Genomic DNA, 22,906 nt, shown 5'->3' on the forward strand with positions numbered 1-22,906 from the left:
TTTGTCGATAGAAACTGATGTAAACAGATAGATTTCGGTGGCGACAACAAGTGGGTTTCGATGGTTTGTGGTTTGAACAAGAAAACAGAAGTAGAAGCAGGTTCTAATGGTTGTTTGATGATGGTAATCGTAGATGGTTTGTGGTGGTTGTTCGAGTTGGAAACAGAAAGAAATAAGCATAGCGGCAAGGAAGACCATAGTGGTGGTTTTAGTTTGCAATTCGAATAGAAACAAACAGAAGCAGGTTTGATGGTTTTGGGTTTATCTGGTAGGGAAGGGAGTGCAGGTGGTTTTTGGTCTTCAAACAACAAAACCGAAAGGAAAACAGCAGCCTCCAGGTATCGAACAAGTGGTGATTGAATCTAACAGCAACAATTTTTGCAGGTCTTGGGTTGGTAGTTCTCAGCCAAAACAAATTTTAAAAAAAAAAAAAAAAAAACGATCGATGATGGTGTGTGTTGTGATGTTTGTGTTGAACCGAAACAGAATAGAAATAGTCGAATATGATCGAAGGTGGTGGCCGATTGGTTTGAAGAAGGCAAGTAACAGTAGCGGTTAATATAGTTTTGTGTTATTGAATTGGTGATGATTATGGGTTGGTTTAGACTTGGTTCTAAATGTGTAGATGTTTTTTTTTTTTTTTCCAGTGGGTTGTCAAGGATGCGTTCTTGGGTGGTGTTTAGCAATGGTGGTGGTATTGGTTCTAATTGAGAATAGAGAGGGATTAAGAACACGGTTAGTGATTTAACTAATAGTGGACGTGTGTGTGTGTTTTGATTCCACGAAGAAGGTGATATGTATCTATAATATATATAGAGAGATGGTAGGTTATTTGATGGTGTGCCCAGGTTGTGGGCTTTATGATTGTTGATAAAAAAAAAATAAGGTAAATGGTGTAGTGAGTTTTGTGAATGAGGAACATAATATTTATTGAGTTATACATATACATCCAACGTGCATAAATCAAACAATGTCAATAAATATATATATTAATAGCTTAGTGGATTAGTAGTTGGCTTCCATAGTGTGAAGATATAGGAATGGAACAAAATGGTTTTTCTCCTATACATAATTCATATTGACAAGCATTCACATGTAAATAGAAATCAGAAGAAACGATAAATTTGATTGATATATATAACAAACTTTGTTCTATTATATTATATATATAATAGTTTATAGATAAAATTTATAGATATAAATATAATAATAATCCTATTAATGATAATAATAATATCAATAATTCTAAATACATTAATAACAACATAGGTAAGAATCATAAATTTGATAATTTTTAATAATTTAATAATAATAATTCTTAATTCAAATTATTTAATTTTATTATCTCCAATCCCTACATTTATATCTATATTTACATATATATATTTTATTTACATAGTTATTTACACACAATTGTTCGTGAATCGTCGGGAGCAATCGAAGGTCAATTGATTATCCGAAAATAGATTTTCAAACTTCATAGACTCAAATTACAGATTTTGCTTATCGTGTCGGAACCATATAAAGTTTAAGGTTTAAATTTGGTCGGAAATTTCCGGGTCGTTACAGTACCCACCCGTTAAAGAAATTTCGTCCCCGAAATTTGGTAGAGGTTGTCATAAATAACAATAGGAATGTTTTCATGACGAATATGAGGTAATAATGAAGTTTTATCATTATTGAGAGATATAGATAAAACGATTCGATCATGTGAAGCGTACAAGTGAAGTTATCACAAAAGAGCGAAATGTGTAAATAAATATATTCGTTTCAACCGATGACGTAGTTACTGTTGATTTCCGGGATTTAAGGGATTTAAAGAAAATCTTACGTAATAAGATTTGGTTCTTCGGCGATTTAGAAAATCAAAATCTTCTTTAATTAATGCAATAATCTGTTCCTGATTTCTCTGTCGGATATATTGCTATAAATCCACCCCCTTCGTTTTCCTTATTCTCCACACCTTTTATTCTTTCTTCCTCTACTCATTCTTAATATGTTCCATCCAATCCTGATTCTTATTATACTTCTAACCTTCATATCTTTCATTCTTCTTTTTCATTTGCCGCCAGAAGAATCTATTTACTTTTATGATTTTCTTGGAATTATAATGTTTCTTATTCTCCCGTGTCTTTACGTTGCAATACGTATTGATATACACGGTTTGTAGTTTCTGGGTGATTATTGGGTTTTATATCTTCCCTTATACTTCGATGTCCTTGCTTTTGTTTTCTATAATCATTATCATCCACAGTTAATACTCTCTTCCATTTACTGCGATTTATACTCCAATTTCTATTTCGGAGCTTCATTCTTTTTCTTTTCCTCCTTTTCAACTAAGCATCTTTTGTAATGGTCCGGAATTCGTAGGTATGAAATTCGAAATGAATATAGTTAATGTCCTAAGAGAGAATTAGTAATGGCACGATTTTTGATTTGTCAAATTACCAGAATATCCTGGAAAAGACCGAGTCATCAAGAGAATATTTTCTTGATATGTTTAGAGATTGGATAGATTGTAAGAGCCGTGTAACATGGCACATGATGATGGTACTGTGAATCATCACATTCCATTAGAAACGCAACGTGACTTACTGTAATATAATGAAGTTGATCAAGTTTCATTATATTATACTAATTCACGCATCAGTTCCCAACACTGCTTCAAAACATTCATATTTTAAACTTTAAGATTTCAGAATTTAGAAACTACCACAGTTTCTTTTATGTTGTAACGCAGATATTACGGGGAGATAGATGATTGCAGATAGGAATAGCTGTGAAAATATCTTTAGAATTATGGAGAATATGTATAGCGGAAAATATGAAGATATCTTATAATATCTAAGATAAGATGATGATGAATAATATCATCTGAAAAAGTTTAGAATAAGGAGTAGGGTTCATACTAACGGTTTCAGGAGACACTGAATCGTTTGGATTCTTTGAAGACAGGTTCAGTCCTTGTATTTGTTCTTTGTTTCCTTCACGGTTAGCTCAAACCGTTTTTTTTTTTTTTTCAGTACCAAATTTTCTATCGAGCGTTCCTAACACTCCCTTCTTTATCATCAAACTTTTGGCTATTTAGGCTATCTATGAATTTACTGTTTCCTCTGCATTTAATGCAGCCATAACTGAATCGTCGGTTATCAATCCGAGGTGTTTTCGAGCGAATTGTGTTTTTAGATGATTAAACGCTTATGGTAGTATGGTGGAATATAAAAGGGTTTTCCGGTAGCGACTGCGCAAGAATAACGTATATATCGAGACTAACCTTTCTGAGAAGTCGAAGTTAACTTGTTGAAGCTGTGATAAAATTGGCTAATTTTGGAAAGGGATTACAAAGTTATTTTGGGTAATAATAACACCAAAGGAATTATCACTGCTACGTGTTAACTGTTGACTCGGTTTTCGAGAGTTTTCAGGTGTATAACTATATGCATAAATCTTCCTTCCGTAAACGAGGTGCGGTTGGTTCAACTTTTCGATCGAAGTGTTTTCAAGAATCATGAAAAGATTTGAATGTAATTGTAACTGTCGAGATACAAATGAGGTTTAAGATGAAATCAAGTGGCAAGCTTGAAGAATTATTTAGTTTCATATGTTATAATCAATATTTTAATTTAATTCATTTTAATTGTCCAAAGTTAGCAGTCCAATAGTCTGATGGTTCAATGATTCATATATAATTTAATATATAATATTCGAATTACATAATACGTATCGTGACCCGTGTACCGGTCTCGGTGTCGATCACAACTCAAAGTATATATATATTTTGGAATCAACTCCGACCCTGTATAGCCAACTCCAACATTCACATATAGAGTGTCTATGGTTGTTCCGGAATATATATATAGATGGGTCGATATGATAGGTCGAAACCTTGTATACGAGTCCCGTTATTTAAAGTGCGTAAAATAAATAACAGAACTTAAATGACAATAAACTAAATTGCGATAAAATGTAATACGGAATTAACAGTTAGCTGGGAACAGTTAACTAGGAACAGTTAGCGTGGAATCCTTAACAGATTTCAATTAGTTAATTCGTGTGTTTCTAACAATTTTTAATTTGTCCAATGTTTCTTCTTTATGCCACTTGTTGGATTCTGATAGGTAAAAATCCAAATTTGAAATTGAAATGGAAATGGTAAATCTGGGGTGAACAGATACGTATATCGGTGATTGTAAGTAGGATAGCAAATGTCCGTTGAATCAGATTCGAAGAATGTACAGTGTAACTTATTAATGTGAATTCTAAATATTCCTCAGGTACTACCCACCCGTTAAAATATTTTCATCACTAACGGTTTGTACAAAAGAATTTTTAATTACAATCTTTATGAAAATATACTTGCATATATATTTTCATCGGATGTAATCATGGATTTAATGAGTCAATAAGATATTATACTCATTTGATTTATTGTTAGCACTTGATTACATGATCTCTAAAACATTAAAGATTACATAATTACCATGTCGAACGAAGTTATAAATGAGATAGAACGATAAGTAAAGCGAAGATAATCGATATAGAATGATATGTAAAACGAAGATCATACTCGAAGTACAAATAGTGATATTGAGGTGAGTGATGTTGATATCCGAGGTACAAATTGTGATGTTGAGGTTTACAACGCGGTTGTGGTTGAGGGTGATATGGGTACTGTCGGTGTTGATGATGGTGGTACGGATTATGCTGCTGGTGCTGCTGCTGGTGTTTGTAACCTTCGCACCGTATTCTCCAAAGCCGTCACGCGAGCGCGAAGTTCGTTAACTTCTGCTAGTACACCGGGATGATTGGTGGTTGGAGTGAGCGAATGAACAAGATCTGAAATATGGGATAGTATATAATCGTGACGAGATACTCTAGAAATGAGAGAGAAAATGGTTTCTCGAACAGGTTCGCCGGTAAGTGCTTCAGGTTCATCGCCAAGAGGGCAATTTGGTGGATGGAAGGGATCACCCTCTTCATGTCTCCAGTGACTTAGTATATTACGAACCCACCCCCAATTCATCCAGAATAGATGATGGGAGATTGGTTGATCCATTCCGGTGATGCTGTCTTCGGAGCTTGAATGAAAATCCATATCGGCATAGCTGTCATAATCTGAGGAATTCGAACTAGATGCGGAATCCATCTTGTATAATCGGAAAAATGAATTTTTGGTATGAAATAGATTATAGAAGTTAGATTTGGTACTCTTCTATACATACTTTACATATGTATATATAATACCAAAATCCCGTAAATTACGGAGAATCTTTGAAAAGATGTCAACTAAAGTCCAAAGTAACAGATATGCTAAAATATGAATTTTGTCTATACACTATCGATGCACTAAATGCAGTAAGACGTGTCTAGACTTAAGAATGATAAGCAGAAAATTTCCTAAGGATGATAAGCAGATGGTTTCCAACTAGATATGATAAGCAAAACTTTTGACATATAGACACGGTCAAAGTCCAGACTCATTAATGTATTCTAACAACTATCTGTTAGGCACACTAATGCAAGACCTGGTTCACTAAGACCACCGCTCTGATACCACCTGTAAAGACCCGTCCTTATCCATCCGGACGATATCTTCAACATTTGGTCCCATTGCGATGGTCGACTCCAAGTAATGTCCTTAAATTGAGCAAATGCACAGCGGAAGACTTAATTCGTACCTGAGAATAACATGTTTTAAAACGTCAACATAAAGTTGGTGAGATATATATAGGTTTGTTGCTAGCAGCGTTATAACTATGGACCACAAGATTTCATATGTAAACATTTTAATAAAAATATTCTAAGTGATTGAGCACTTGGTAACCATACTTAACAATTAATCACGTCGCATATTCCCTTTAATATGAAATCTTACTACACTGTACCAAGTGTAGTCACGAAACGAAGTACTGTGCAACCGTTGAATACTGGTCGTCCAGTCCGGTTGGGGTTGTCAGGCCCGATAGATCTATCAACAGGATTCGCGTTTACAATACCGCTGTAAATATTAGTTACCAAGCTACAGGGAAGTATGCCAGTGGTACAACTCAACGTAGAATATATTTCTCAGTTACTTGTGTCCATAACGTAAATCATTTATAAAAACAGCGCATGTATTCTCAGCCCAAAATATTTAAAGTTTAAAAGGGGAATATATACTCACCATACTGTATTTTGTAGTAAAAATACACATAACACCATTGGTAAATTATAGGGTTGGCCTTCGATTCACGAACCTATATCATTTGTATAATTATTAATACACATAACCGTAACTGAACAAAATTATTTATTATATCATTATTTTGTATAATTAATTTGTGTATATAATTAAAATGGTTTATATTCATATAGTTATATCAATATATCCATATATATATATGTGATTGTTTAAATGTTATACTTAAAAATCGATAGTGTTGTTATTAATAATTTACTAATAATATTAATAATAACTTTATTATAATGATAATATTAATAATAATAATAATAATAGTAATAATAATATTATTATTATTTAGTGATATTACTTTCTAATAACTAAAAGGAGAATAATAATAATCATGTCACAAATTTTATCATAATAATAAGAGCAATTTATAATAACAATAATTAATAATAATAAAGCATCTACCTCCTTTATTTGAAATAAAAAGATTTGCCTCTGCCAGGTCTTGAACCCACGACCTCCAGGATACACACACCACCCTTAACCATTGAACCATTCTATTTTATCTATTATTTTACGGATCTTATGTTCATTTAACCCATCGTTCGCTCAAGCCCAAAAGCCCAACAACAAAATAAATATGTTGAAGCCCAACTCTTTTAATATAACTAGCCCACTTCAATGGCCCAACTTGTAACTCAATTTTCGGCCCAACATTCGGTTTAGGGAATACCACGTTTTTCACAACTGAAACAGAAATATAAATTAATAATCTTAATCGAATAGCAGCCTTTGTCACTTCTGGAACCGAAAGTCACAAGTGGGGTCTTCGGTTTATTGTATAATCATTTATCTAAAAACGTCATTTTTATCTTTCTCTTCTTCTTCTTAACCGACAGTCACAAGGATATTTCACACTTTATAATCATCTTCATCATCACTTTCCCCTCGTCTCTTTAATCATCATCCCCATCATCGTAATGACATCATAATATAAATTGTTATAAAACAGGCTGGATGGGATGGTGCGTATGTGTGTTGTTTGTCGATAGAAACAGATGTAAACAGATAGATTTCGGTGGCGACAACAAGTGGGTTTCGATGGTTTGTGGTTTGAACAAGAAAACAGAAGTAGAAGCAGGTTCTAATGGTTGTTTGATGATGGTAATCGTAGATGGTTTGTGGTGGTTGTTCGAGTTGGAAACAGAAAGAAATAAGCATAGCGGCAAGGAAGACCATAGTGGTGGTTTTAGTTTGCAATTCGAATAGAAACAAACAGAAGCAGGTTTGATGGTTTTGGGTTTATCTGGTAGGGAAGGGAGTGCAGGTGGTTTTTGGTCTTCAAACAACAAAACCGAAAGGAAAACAGCAGCCTCCAGGTATCGAACAAGTGGTGATTGAATCTAACAGCAACAATTTTTGCAGGTCTTGGGTTGGTAGTTCTCAGCCAAAACAAATTTTAAAAAAAAAAAAAAAAAAAACGATCGATGATGGTGTGTGTTGTGATGTTTGTGTTGAACCGAAACAGAATAGAAATAGTCGAATATGATCGAAGGTGGTGGCCGATTGGTTTGAAGAAGGCAAGTAACAGTAGCGGTTAATATAGTTTTGTGTTATTGAATTGGTGATGATTATGGGTTGGTTTAGACTTGGTTCTAAATGTGTAGATGTTTTTTTTTTTTTTTTCCAGTGGGTTGTCAAGGATGCGTTCTTGGGTGGTGTTTAGCAATGGTGGTGGTATTGGTTCTAATTGAGAATAGAGAGGGATTAAGAACACGGTTAGTGATTTAACTAATAGTGGACGTGTGTGTGTGTTTTGATTCCACGAAGAAGGTGATATGTATCTATAATATATATAGAGAGATGGTAGGTTATTTGATGGTGTGCCCAGGTTGTGGGCTTTATGATTGTTGATAAAAAAAAATAAGGTAAATGGTGTAGTGAGTTTTGTGAATGAGGAACATAATATTTATTGAGTTATACATATACATCCAACGTGCATAAATCAAACAATGTCAATAAATATATATATTAATAGCTTAGTGGATTAGTAGTTGGCTTCCATAGTGTGAAGATATAGGAATGGAACAAAATGGTTTTTCTCCTATACATAATTCATATTGACAAGCATTCACATGTAAATAGAAATCAGAAGAAACGATAAATTTGATTGATATATATAACAAACTTTGTTCTATTATATTATATATATAATAGTTTATAGATAAAATTTATAGATATAAATATAATAATAATCCTATTAATGATAATAATAATATCAATAATTCTAAATACATTAATAACAACATAGGTAAGAATCATAAATTTGATAATTTTTAATAATTTAATAATAATAATTCTTAATTCAAATTATTTAATTTTATTATCTCCAATCCCTACATTTATATATATATTTACATATATATATTTTATTTACATAGTTATTTACACACAATTATTCGTGAATCGTCGGGAGCAATCGAAGGTCAATTGATTATCCGAAAATAGATTTTCAAACTTCATAGACTCAAATTACAGATTTTGCTTATCGTGTCGGAACCATATAAAGTTTAAGGTTTAAATTTGGTCGGAAATTTCCGGGTCGTTACATATTACATCAAAACTCCCTAACTATACTGGTATCAAATCAATCTTAAATATTTCACTACCCAGTTTAATTTCTCGATTCCGGCATATATTATCTGCTGAAATTAATTTACCGTTTGCTAATTCGAGTAAAAATTTACTATCCAACGGCATCAATGGACAACTTAATTTAGCACAAAAATCTTTACTCATATAGCTTCTATTCGCACCCGAATCAAATAAAATGTAAGCAGATTTATTGTCAATAAGAAATGTACTCGTAATAAGCTCCGGGTCTTCCTGTGCCTCTGCCGCATTAATTTTGAAAACTCTTCCGCGGCCTTGTCCATTCGTGTTCTCCTGGTTCGGGCAATTTCTAATAATCTGGCCCAGTTTTCCACATTTATAACAAACTACATTGGCATAACTTGCTCCGACACTACTTGCACCGCCATTACTCGTTCCGACACCATTTGTTCCTTTCGTTCTGTTAACCCCTGGTCCGTAGACCTCACACTTCACCGCGCTATGACCATTTCTTTTACACTTGTTGCAAAATTTGGTGCAGAACCCCGAGTGATACTTTTCACACTTTTGGCATAGCTGCTTCTGATTTTTGTTGTTGTTGCGGTTATTATTGTTGTTGGGATGATTGTTGTAGTTGCTGTTGTTGTTGTTGTTATTGTTGGGCCGTTTGTTGTAGTTGCGATTGATGTTGCGATTGTTGGGATAGTAGTTGCGATTATTGTTGTAATTGCTGTTGTTGTTGTATTGGTGATTCTTATCACCGTTTTCCTCCCACTTTCTTTTGACTTGCTTCACATTGGCCTCTTCAGCAGTCTGTTCTTTAATTCTTTCTTCAATCTGGTTCACTAGTTTGTGAGCCATTCTACATGCCTGTTGTATGGAGGCGGGCTCGTGTGAACTTATATCTTCTTGGATTCTTTCCGGTAATCCTTTCACAAACGCGTCGATCTTCTCTTCCTCATCTTCGAATGCTCCCGGACACAATAGGCACAATTCTGTGAATCGTCTTTCGTACGTGGTAATATTAAATCCTTGGGTTCGTAACCCTCTAAGTTTTGTCTTGAGCTTATTGACCTCGGTTCTGGGACGGTACTTCTCGTTCATCAAGTGCTTGAATGCCGACCACGGTAGTGCGTACGCATCATCTTGTCCCACTTGCTCTAGATAGGTATTCCACCATGTTAACGCAGAACCTATGAAAGTATGCGTAGAGTACTTCACTTTGTCCTCTTCAGTACACTTACTTATGGCAAACACCGATTCGACCTTCTCGGTCCACCGTTTCAATCCGATCGGTCCTTCAGTTCAATCAAATTCCAAAGGTTTGCAGGCAGTGAATTCTTTGTAGGTGCATCCTACACGATTTCCTGTACTACTAGATCCAAGGTTATTGTTGGTATGTAGCGCAGCCTGTACTGCGGCTATGTTTGAAGCTAGAAAAGTACGGAATTCCTCTTCATTCATATTCACGGTGTGTCGAGTAGTCAAATGGAACAAGTTAATCATACAGAATATTAAGAGTAGTTAATTGTATTTCGCAGCATTATATGAACTCATTTATTTGAGCATCAATGATGTTCCCCTCGCAAAAGAATTTCCCGATGTATTTCCGAAAGAATTACCGGGACTACCTCCACATCGATCTGTTGAATTTCAAATAGATCTTGTACCAGGAGCTGCAACAATAGCTCGTGCTCCTTATAGACTCGCACCCAGCGAGATGAAAGAACTGCAAAGCCAACTGCAAGAACTATTAGAACGTGGTTTCATTCGGCCAAGCACATCACCATGGGGAGCTCCTGTTTTGTTTGTCAAGAAGAAGGATGGTACATTTAGGTTATGTATTGACTACAGAGAGTTGAACAAACTTACCATCAAAAACCGTTATCCACTGCCGAGAATTGACGACTTATTTGATCAACTACAAGGCTCGTCGGTTTATTCGAAGATCGATTTACGTTCTGGATATCATCAAATGCGAGTAAAGGAGGATGATATTCCAAAAACTGCTTTTAGGACGCGTTATGGTCATTACGAGTTTATGGTTATGCCGTTTGGATTGACTAACGCACCAGCTGTGTTCATGGACCTTATGAACCTAGTGTGTGGGCCATATCTTGACAAGTTTGTCATTGTTTTCATCGATGACATACTTATTTACTCAAAGAATGATCAAGAGCACGAAGAACATTTGAGAAAAGTGCTAGAAGTATTGAGGAAAGAAAAACTGTACGCTAAGTTTTCAAAGTGTGCATTTTGGTTGAAAGAAGTTCAATTCCTCGGTCACATAGTGAACAAAGAAGGTATCCAGGTGGACCCGACAAAGATCGAAACTGTTGAAAATTGGGAAACCCCAAAAACTCCGAAGCATATACGTCAATTTTTAGGATTGGCTGGTTACTACAGAAGATTCATCCAAGATTTCTCCAAAATAGCAAAACCCTTGACTCCATTAACGCATAAAGGAAAGAAATTTGAATGGAAGGATGAACAAGAGGAGGCGTTTCAATTATTGAAGAAAAAGCTAACTACGGCACCTATATTGTCATTGCCTGAAGGGAATGATGATTTTGTGATTTATTGTGACGCATCAAAGCAAGGTCTCGGTTGTGTATTAATGCAACGAACGAAGGTGATTGCTTATGCGTCTAGACAATTAAAGATTCACGAGCAAAATTATACGACGCATGATTTGGAATTAGGCCCGGTTGTTTTTGCATTAAAGACTTGGAGGCACTACTTATATGGGGTCAAAAGTATTATATATACCGACCACAAAAGTCTTCAACACATATTTAATCAGAAACAACTGAATATGAGGCAGCGTAGGTGGATTGAATTGTTGAATGATTACGACTTTGAGATTCGTTACCACCCGGGGAAGGCAAATGTGGTAGCCGACGCCTTGAGCAGAAAGGACAGAGAACCCATTCGAGTAAAATCTATGAATATAATGATTCACAATAACCTTACTACTCAAATAAAGGAGGCGCAACAAGGAGTTTTAAAAGAGGGAAATTTAAAGGATGAAATACCCAAAGGATCGGAGAAGCATCTTAATATTCGGGAAGACGGAACCCGGTATATGGCTGAAAGTATTTGGGTACCAAAATTTGGAGATATGAGAGAATTGGTACTTAGAGAAGCACATAAAAACAGATACTCAATACATCCTGGAACGGGGAAGATGTACAAGGATCTCAAGAAACATTTTTGGTGGCCGGGTATGAAAGCCGATGTTGCTAAATACGTAGGAGAATGTTTGACGTGTTCTAAGGTCAAAGCTGAGCATCAGAAACCATCAGGTCTACTTCAACAACCCGAAATCCCGGAATGGAAATGGGAAAACATTACCATGGATTTCATCACTAAATTGCCAAGGAGTGCAAGTGGTTTTGATACTATTTGGGTAATAGTTGATCGTCTCACCAAGTCAGCACACATTCTGCCAATAAGAGAAGATGACAAGATGGAGAAGTTAGCACGACTGTATTTGAAGGAATTCGTCTCCAGACATGGAATACCAATCTCTATTATCTCTGATAGGGATGGCAGATTTATTTCAAGATTCTGGCAGACATTACAGCAAGCATTGGGAACTCGTCTAGACATGAGTACTGCCTATCATCCACAAACTGATGGGCAGAGCAAAAAGATGATACAAACGCTTGAAGACATGCTACGAGCTTGTGTTATTGATTTCGGAAACAGTTGGGATCGACATCTACCGTTAACAGAATTTTCCTACAACAACAGCTACCATTCAAACATTGAGATGGCGCCGTTTGAAGCACTTTATGGTAGAAAGTGCAGGTCTCCGATTTGTTGGAGTGAAGTGGGGGATAGACAGATTACGGGTCCGGAGATAATACAAGAAACTACCGAGAAGATCATCCAAATTCAACAACGGTTGAAAACCACCCAAAGCCGACAAAAGAGCTACGCTGACATTAAAAGAAAAGATATAGAATTTGAAATTGGAGAGATGGTCATGCTTAAAGTTGCACCTTGGAAAGGCGTTGTTCAATTTGGTAAACGAGGGAAATTAAATCCAAGGTATATTGGACCATTCAAGATTATTGATCGTGTCGGACCAGTAGCTTACCGACTTGAGTTACTCAACAACTCGCAGCTGTACATAACACTTTTCACGTCTCGAATTTGAAGAAATTTTTTCCAAAGAAGATCTCACTATTCCGTTAGATGAAATCCAAATCAATGAAAAACTTCAATTTATCGAAGAACCCGTCGAAATAATGGATCGTGAGGTTAAAAGACTTAAGCAAAACAAGATACCAATTGTTAAGGTTCGATGGAATGCTCGTAGAGGACCCGAGTTCACCTGGGAACGAGAAGATTAGATAAAGAAGAAATACCCGCACTTATTTCCAGAAGATACGTCAACACCTCCAACTGCTTAAAATTTCGGGACGAAATTTATTTAACGGGTAGGTACTGTAGTGACCCGAACTTTTCCATGTTTATAAATATTAAATGAAATTGCTATTTACATGATTAAGTGTTTCCAACATGTTAAGCAATCAAACTTGTAAGACTTGATTAATTGAAATAGGTTTCATATAGACAATTGACCACCCAAGTTGACCGGTGATTCACGAACGTTAAAACTTGTAAAAACTATATGATGACATATATATGGTTATATATATAGTTAACATGATATTATGATAAGTAAACATATCATTAAGTATATTAACAATGAACTACATATGTAAAAACAAGACTACTAACTTAATGATTTTGAAACGAGACATATATGTAACGATTATCGTTGTAACGACATTTAATGTATATATATCATATTAAGAGATATTCGTACATCATAATATCATAATAATATAATAATTTAAAATCTCTTTTGATATTATAAACATTGGGTTAACAACATTTAACAAGATCGTTAACCTAAAGTTTTCAAAACAACATTTACATGTAACGACTAACGATGACTTAACGACTCAGTTAAAATGTATATACATGTAGTGTTTTAATATGTATTCATACACTTTTGAAATACTTCAAGACACTTATCAAAATACTTCTACTTAACAAAAATGCTTACAATTACATCCTCGTTCAGTTTCATCAACAATTCTACTCGTATGCACCCGTATTCGTACTCGTACAATACACAGCTTTTAGATGTATGTACTATTGGTATATGCACTCCAATGATCAGCTTTTAGCAGCCCATGTGAGTCACCTAACACATGCGGGAACCATCATTTGGCAACTAGCATGAAATATCTCATAAAATTACAAAAATATGAGTAATCATTCATGACTTATTTACATGAAAACAAAATTACATATCCTTTATATCTAATCCATACACCAACGACCAAAAACACCTACAAACACTTTCATTCTTCAATTTTATTCATCTAATTGATCCCTCTCAAGTTCTATCTTCAAGTTCTAAGTGTTCTTCATAAATTCCAAAAGTTCTACTTTCATAAAATCAAGAATACTTCCAAGATTGCAAGTTTACTTCCAAGTTTTCTAAATCCATTCCAAGTAATCATACAAGATCAAGAAACCTTTGTTACTTACAGAAGGTTATCTTTCTAATACAAGGTAATAATCATATTCAAACTTTAATTCAATTTCTATAACTATAACAATCTTATTTCGAGTGGAAATCTTACTTGAAATTGTTTTCGTGTCATGATTCTGCTTCAAGAACTTTCAAGCCATCCAAGGATCCTTTGAAGCTAGATCTATTTTTCTCATTTCCAGTAGGTTTATCCAAGGAACTTGAGGTAGTAATGATGTTCATAACATCATTCGATTCATACATATAAAGCTATCTTATTCAAAGGTTTAAACTTGTAATCACTAGAACATAGTTTAGTTAATTCTAAACTTGTTCGCAAATAAAAGTTAATCCTTCTAACTTGAATTTTAAAATCAACTAAACACATGTTCTATATCTATATGATATGCTAACTTAATGATTTAAAACCTGGAAACACGAAAAACACCGTAAAATCGGATTTACGCCGTCGTAGTAACACCGCGGGCTGTTTTGGGTTAGTTAATTAAAAACTATGATAAACTTTGATTTAAAAGTTGTTATTCGGGAAAAATGATTTTTATTATGAACATGAAACTATATCCAAAAATTATGGTTAAACTCAAAGTGGAAGTATTTTTTCTAAAATGGTCATCTAGACGTAGTTCTTTCGACTGAAATGACTACCTTTATAAAAACGACTTGTAGCAATTTGATTCACTCAAAAACGGATTTAAAATGAAGAAGTTATGGGTAAAACAAGATTGGATAATTTTTCTCATTTTAGCTACGTGAAAATTGGTAACAAATCTATTCCAACCATAACTTAATCAACTTGTATTGTATATTATGTAATCTTGAGATACCATAGACACGTATACAATGTTTCGACCTATCATGTCGACACATCTATATATATTTCGGAACAACCATAGACACTCTATATGTGAATGTTGGAGTTAGCTATACAGGGTTGAGGTTGATTCCAATATATATATAGTTTGAGTTGTGATCAATACTGAGATACGTATACACTGGGTCGTGGATTGATTCAAGATAATATTTATCGATTTATTTCTGTACATCTAACTGTGGACAACTAGTTGTAGGTTACTAACGAGGACAGCTGACTTAATAAACTTAAAACATCAAAATATATTAAAAGTGTTGTAAATATATTTTGAACATACTTTGATATATATGTATATATTGTTATAGGTTCGTGAATCAACCAGTGGCCAAGTCTTACTTTTCGACGAAGTAAAAATCTGTGAAAGTGAGTTATAGTCCCACTTTTAAAATATAATATTTTTGGGATGAGAATACATGCAGGTTTTATAAATGATTTACAAAATAGACACAAGTACGTGAAACTACATTCTATGGTTGAATTATCGAAATCGAATATGCCCCTTTTTATTAAGTCTGGTAATCTAAGAATTAGGGAACAGACACCCTAATTGACGTGAATCCTAAAGATAGATCTATTGGGCCTAATAAACCCCATCCAAAGTACTGGATGCTTTAGTACTTCGAAATTTATATCATATCTGAAGGGTGTCCCGGAATGATGGGGATATTCTTATATATGCATCTTGTTAATGTCGGTTACCTGGTGTTCACCATATGAATGATTTTTTTTATCTCTATGTATGGGATGTGTATTGAAATATGAAATCTTGTGGTCTATTGTTACGATTTGATATATATAGGTTAAACCTATAACTCACCAACATTTTTGTTGACGTTTAAAGCATGTTTATTCTCAGGTGAATACTAAGAGCTTCCGCTATTGCGTACTAAAATAAGGACAAGATTTGGAGTCCATGTTTGTATGATATTGTGTAAAAACTGCATTCAAGAAACTGATTTCGATGTGACATATTTGTATTGTTAACCATTATGTAATGGTCGTGTGTAAACAGGATATTTTAGATTATCATTATTTGATAATCTACGTAAAGCTTTTTGAACCTTTATTTATGAAATAAAGGTTATGGTTTGTTTTAAAAATGAATGCAGTCTTTGAAAAACGTCTCATATAGAGGTCAAAACCTCGCAACGAAATCAATTAATATGGAACGTTTTTAATCAATAAGAACGGGACATTTCAGTTGGTATCCGAGCGTTGGTCTTAGAGAACCAGAAAATTTGCATTAGTGTGTCTTATCGAGTTTGTTAGGATGCATTAGTGAGTCTGGACTTCGACCGTGTTTTCTTTAAAAATGATTGCTTAACATTTTTGTTGGAAACTATATATTATTAACATGTATATATTATGTGATATATTAATCTCTTAACATGTTTGATATTGTGTGATAGATGTCTACCTCTAGCACAAATCCCATTGACTCACCTAATAATAACGAAGAGTCGAATATATATTGGACTGATTCACAAGTTCCCGAAGAGGAACCAGAAGAAGAATCAGAACTGGAAGAGGAGGAACCGGAGGAGGAAATAGAACCGGTGGGGGAAATAATAAAGCGTAGTTAATCATACAGAATATTAAGAGTAGTTAATAGTATTTCGTAGCATAATATGAACTCATTTATAAAAGCTTTTTCTTCATATTAGCGTTTTATAAGTTTAAATTCGGGTAGTACCTACCCGTTAAGTTCATACTTAGTAGCTAATATACAATTCAACTACTACAATTCTATATGAAAAACTGATTATAATAATATTTCGCGTTCAAACTTTTATACAATATTTTACAAACTTACAATACCGCTTATTTTACATAAAGCATGAAATATAGCACACAATAACTTTGATACAAGATAGTTGTGAAGATAATTCTAGTTAGTACACAAGTCGTTCAGCAAAGGCAATAAAGACACGTAATTCATATGTCCAGAAACAAGTCATGCATTCTGGTTTTACTAGGACTACTTCCCATCCTTGGTCTTGTGGAACATAACCGTTATGGCCGTTGATAAGACAGCGTGTTGTAACGTCGTCAAAGGGACGAGGGTTACGTAATGACCAACAGTCTCGTAATAAGCTAAAAACCTCATTTCTTACCCCAATTACCGACTCCGTCACTTGTGGGAACGTTTTGTTTAATAGTTGTAGCCCGATGTTCTTTTTCTCACTTTGGTGAGAAGCGAACATTACTAACCCGTAAGCATAGCATGCTTCTTTATGTTGCATGTTAGCCGCTTTTTCTAAATCATGAAGTCCTATATTTGGATACATTGAGTCAAAATAATTTCTTAACCCGTTGCGTAAAATAGCATTTGGGTTCCCCGCAATATATGCGTCAAAGTAAACACATCGTAACTTATGGGTTTCCCAATGTGATATCCCCCATCTTTTAAACGAAAGTCTCTTATAAACCAAGACATTCTTGGAACGTTTTTCAAATGTCTTACAAACTGATCTCGCCTTAAATAGTTGTGCCGAGGAATTCTGACCGACTCTAGACAAGATTTCATCAATCATGTCTCCGGGTAGGTCTCTTAAAATATTGGGTTGTCTATCCATTTTGTGTTTTTAAACTGTAAAATAGACAAGAGTTAGATTCATAAAAAAATACTTATTCATACAAGCAATTTTTATATATATCATAAAGCATAAGCACACTATATTACATATATTACACCACATGAATACAACTATCTTATTCCGACTCGCTCGTTTCTTCTTCTTCGGTTTTGGTTCATTTTGCCAAGTTTCTAGGGATATATGATGTTCCCCTAATACGAGCCGTCGTTTTCCACATTGGTTTAGAAAAACCTAGTGGTTTAGAGGTTCCCGGGTCATTGTTACAACTTAAGGACTTCGGGGGTTGACGATACATATAAAGTTCATCGGGGTTGGAATTAGATTTCTGTATTTTTATGCCCTTTCCCTTATTATTTTCTTTTGCCTTTTTAAATTCAGTTGGGGTAATTTCTATAACATCATCGGAATTCTTGTCGGAATCCGATTCATCGGAGAATTGGTAATCCTCCCAATATTTTGCTTCCTTGGCGGAAACACCATTGACCATAATTAACCTTGGTCGGTTGGTTGAGGATTTTCTTTTACTTAACCGTTTTATTATTTCCCCCACTGGTTCTATTTCTTCATCCGGTTCCGATTCTTCTTCCGGTTCCGATTCTTCTTCAATCATTCCAATTTATATTTGACTCTTCATTATTATTAGGTGAGTCAATGGGACTTGTTCTAGAGGTAGACATCTATCACATAATATCAAACGCGTTAAGAGATTAATATATCACATAATATTCTCATGTTAAAAATATATAGCTTCCAACAAAATTTGTTAAGCAATCATTTTTCAAGTAAACACGGTCGAAGTCCAGACTCACTAATGCATCCTAACAAACTCGATAAGACATACTAATATAAAATTCTGGTTCTCTAAGACCAACGCTCGGATACCAACTGAAATGTCCCTTTCTTATTGATTAAAAACGTTTCATATTAATTGAATTCGTTGCGAGGTTTTGACCTCTATATGAGATGTTTTTCAAAGACTGCATTCATTTTTAAAACAAACCATAACCTTTATTTCATAAATAAAGGTTTAAAAAGCTTTACGTAGATTATCAAATAATGATAATCTAAAATATCCTGTTTACACACGACCATTACATAATGGTTTACAATACAAATATGTTACATCGAAATCAGTTTCTTGAATGTAGTTTTTACACAATATCATACAAACATGGACTCCAAATCTTGTCCTTATTTTAGTATGCAACAGCGAAAGCTCTTAGTATTCACCTGAGAATAAACATGCTTTAAACGTCAACAAAAATGTTGGTGAGTTATAGGTTTAACCTATATATATCAAATCGTAACAATAGACCACAAGATTTCATATTTCAATACACATCCCATACATAGAGATAAAAATCATTCATATGGTGAACACCTGGTAACCGACATTAACAAGATGCATATATAAGAATATCCCCATCATTCCGGGACACCCTTCGGATATGATATAAATTTTGAAGTACTAAAGCATCCGGTACTTTGGATGGGGTTTGTTAGGCCCAATAGATCTATCTTTAGGATTCGCGTCAATTAGGGTGTCTGTTCCCTAATTCTTAGATTACCAGACTTAATAAAAAGGGGCATATTCGATTTCGATAATTCAACCATAGAATGTAGTTTCACGTACTTGTGTCTATTTTGTAAATCATTTATAAAACCTGCATGTATTCTCATCCCAAAAATATTAGATTTTAAAAGTGGGACTATAACTCATTTTCACAGATTTTTACTTCGTCGAGAAGTAAGACTTGGCCACTGGTTGTTTCACGAACCTATAACAATATATACATATATATCAAAGTATGTTCAAAATATATTTACAACACTTTTAATATATTTTGATGTTTTAAGTTTATTAAGTCAGCTGTCCTCGTTAGTAACCTACAACTAGTTGTCCACAGTTAGATGTACAGAAATAAATCGATAAATATTATCTTGAATCAATCCACGACCCAGTGTATACGTATCTCAGTATTGATCACAACTCAAACTATATATATTTTGGAATCAACCTCAACCCTGTATAGCTAACTCCAACATTCACATATAGAGTGTCTATGGTTGTTCCGAAATATATATAGATGTGTCGACATGATAGGTCGAAACATTGTATACGTGTCTATGGTATCTCAAGATTACATAATATACAATACAAGTTGATTAAGTTATGGTTGGAATGGATTTGTTACCAATTTTCACGTAGCTAAATTGAGAAAAATTATCCAATCTTGTTTTACCCATAACTTCTTCATTTTAAATCTGTTTTGAGTGAATCAAATTTTTATGGTTTCATATTGAACTCTATTTTATGAATGTAAACAGAAAAAGTATAGGTTTATAGTCGGAAAAATAAGTTACAAGTCATTTTGTAAAGGTAGTCATTTCAGTCGAAAGAACGACGTCTAGATGACCATTTTAGAAAACATACTTCCACTTTGAGTTTAACAATAATTTTTGGATATAGTTTCATGTTCATAATAAAAATAATTTTCATAGAATAACAACTTTTAAATCAAAGTTTATTATAGTTTTTAATTAACTAACCCAAAACAGCCCGCGGAGTTACTACGACGGCGTAAATCCGGTTTTACGGTGTTTTTCGTGTTTCCAGGTTTTAAATCATTAAGTTAGCATATCATATAGATATATAACATGTGTTTAATTGATTTTAAAAGTCAAGTTAGAAGGATTAACTTTTATTTGCGAACAAGTTTAGAATTAACTAAACTATGTTCTAGTGATTACAAGTTTAAACCTTCGAATAAGATAGCTTTATATGTATGAATCGAATGATGTTATGAATATCATTACTACCTCAAGTTCCTTGGATAAACCTACTAGAAATGAGAAAAATAGATCTAGCTTCAAAGGATCCTTGGATGGCTTGAAAGTTCTTGAAGCAGAATCATGACACGAAAATAATTTCAAGTAAGATTTCCACTCGAAATAAGATTGTTATAGTTATAGAAATTGAATTAAAGTTTGAATAGGATTATTACCTTGTATTATAATGATAACCTACTGTAAGTAACAAAGGTTTCTTGATCTTGGATGATTACTTGGAATGGATTTAGAAAACTTGGAAGTAAACTTGCAATCTTGGAAGTATTCTTGATTTTATGAAACTAGAACTTTTAGAATTTATGAAGAACACTTAGAACTTGAAGATAGAACTTGAGAGAGATCAATTAGATGAAGAAAATTGAAGAATGAAAGTGTTTGTAGGTGTTTTTGGTCATTGGTGTATGGATTAGATATAAAGGATATGTAATTTTGTTTTCATGTAAATAAGTCATGAATGATTACTCATATTTTTGTAATTTTATGAGATATTTCATGCTAGTTGCCAAATGATGGTTCCCACATGTCTTAGGTGACTCACATGGGCTGCTAAGAGCTGATAATTGGAGTGTATATACCAATAGTACATACATCTAAAAGCTGTGTATTGTAAGAGTACAAATACGGGTGCATACGAGTAGAATTATTGATGAAACTGAACGAGGATGTAATTGTAAGCATTTTTGTTAAGTAGAAGTATTTTGATAAGTGTCTTGAAGTCTTTCAAAAGTGTATGAATACATATTAAAACACTACATGTATATACATTTTAACTGAGTCGTTAAGTCATCGTTAGTCGTTACATGTAAGTGTTGTTTTGAAACCTTTAGGTTAACGATCTTGTTAAGTGTTGTTAACCCAATGTTTATAATATCAAATGAGATGTTAAATTGTTATATTATCATGATATTATGATATATAATATATCTTAGTATGATATATATACTGTTAAATGTCGTTACAACGATAATCGTTACATATATGTCTCGTTTCGAAATCATTAAGTTAGTAGTCTTATTTTTACATATGTATTTCATTGTTAATACACTTAATAATATATTTACTTATCATTTAACATAATTAACCAAGTGTATCAATATCGTAATATGATTCATATGTACCTAGTAAGACGTTGTTATAACGATAATCGTTATATATATCGTTTTCAAGTTTCTTAAATTAATAGTCTCATTTTTATGTATATAACTCATTGTTAAAATACCTAATGAGATACATACTTATAATAAAATCATGTTAACTATATATATAACATATATATGTCATCGTATAGTTTTTACAAGTTTTAACGTTCGTGAATCACCGGTCAACATGGGTGGTCAATTGTCTATATGAAACCTATTTCAATTAATCAAGTCTTAACAAGTTTGATTGCTTAACATGTTGGAAACACTTAATCATGTAAATAACAATTTCATTTAATATATATATATATAAACATAGAAAAGTTCGGGTCACTACACGCTTGAAGACATGCTACGAGCATGTGTTATTGATTTCGGAAACAGTTGGGATCGACATCTACCGTTAGCAGAATTTTCCTACAACAACAGCTACCATTCAAGCATTGAGATGGCGCCGTTTGAAGCACTTTATGGTAGAAAGTGCAGGTCTCCGATTTGTTGGAATGAAGTGGGGGATAGACAGATTACGGGTCCGGAGATAATACAAGAAACTACCGAGAAGATCATCCAAATTCAACAACGGTTGAAAACCGCCCAAAGTCGACAAAAGAGCTACGCTGACATTAAAAGAAAAGATATAGAATTTGAAATTGGAGAGATGGTCATGCTTAAAGTTGCACCTTGGAAAGGCGTTGTTCGATTTGGTAAACGAGGGAAATTAAATCCAAGGTATATTGGACCATTCAAGATTATTGATCGTGTCAGACCAGTAGCTTACCGACTTGAGTTACCTCAACAACTCGCGGCTGTACAAAACACTTTCCACGTCTCGAATTTAAAGAAATTTTTTGCTAAAGAAGATCTCACTATTCCGTTAGATCAAAATCCAAATCAACGAAAAACTTCAATTTATCGAAGAACCCGTCGAAATAATGGATCGTGAGGTTAAAAGACTTAAGCAAAACAAGATACCAATTGTTAAGGTTTGATGGAATGCTCGTAGAGGACCCGAGTTCACCTGGGAACAAGAAGATCAGATAAAGAAGAAATACCCGCACTTATTTCCAGAAGATACGTCAACACCTCCAA

The sequence above is a fragment of the Rutidosis leptorrhynchoides genome, chromosome 11 (genome assembly GCF_046630445.1).
Source record: "Rutidosis leptorrhynchoides isolate AG116_Rl617_1_P2 chromosome 11, CSIRO_AGI_Rlap_v1, whole genome shotgun sequence".
Lineage (NCBI taxonomy): Eukaryota > Viridiplantae > Streptophyta > Magnoliopsida > Asterales > Asteraceae > Rutidosis > Rutidosis leptorrhynchoides.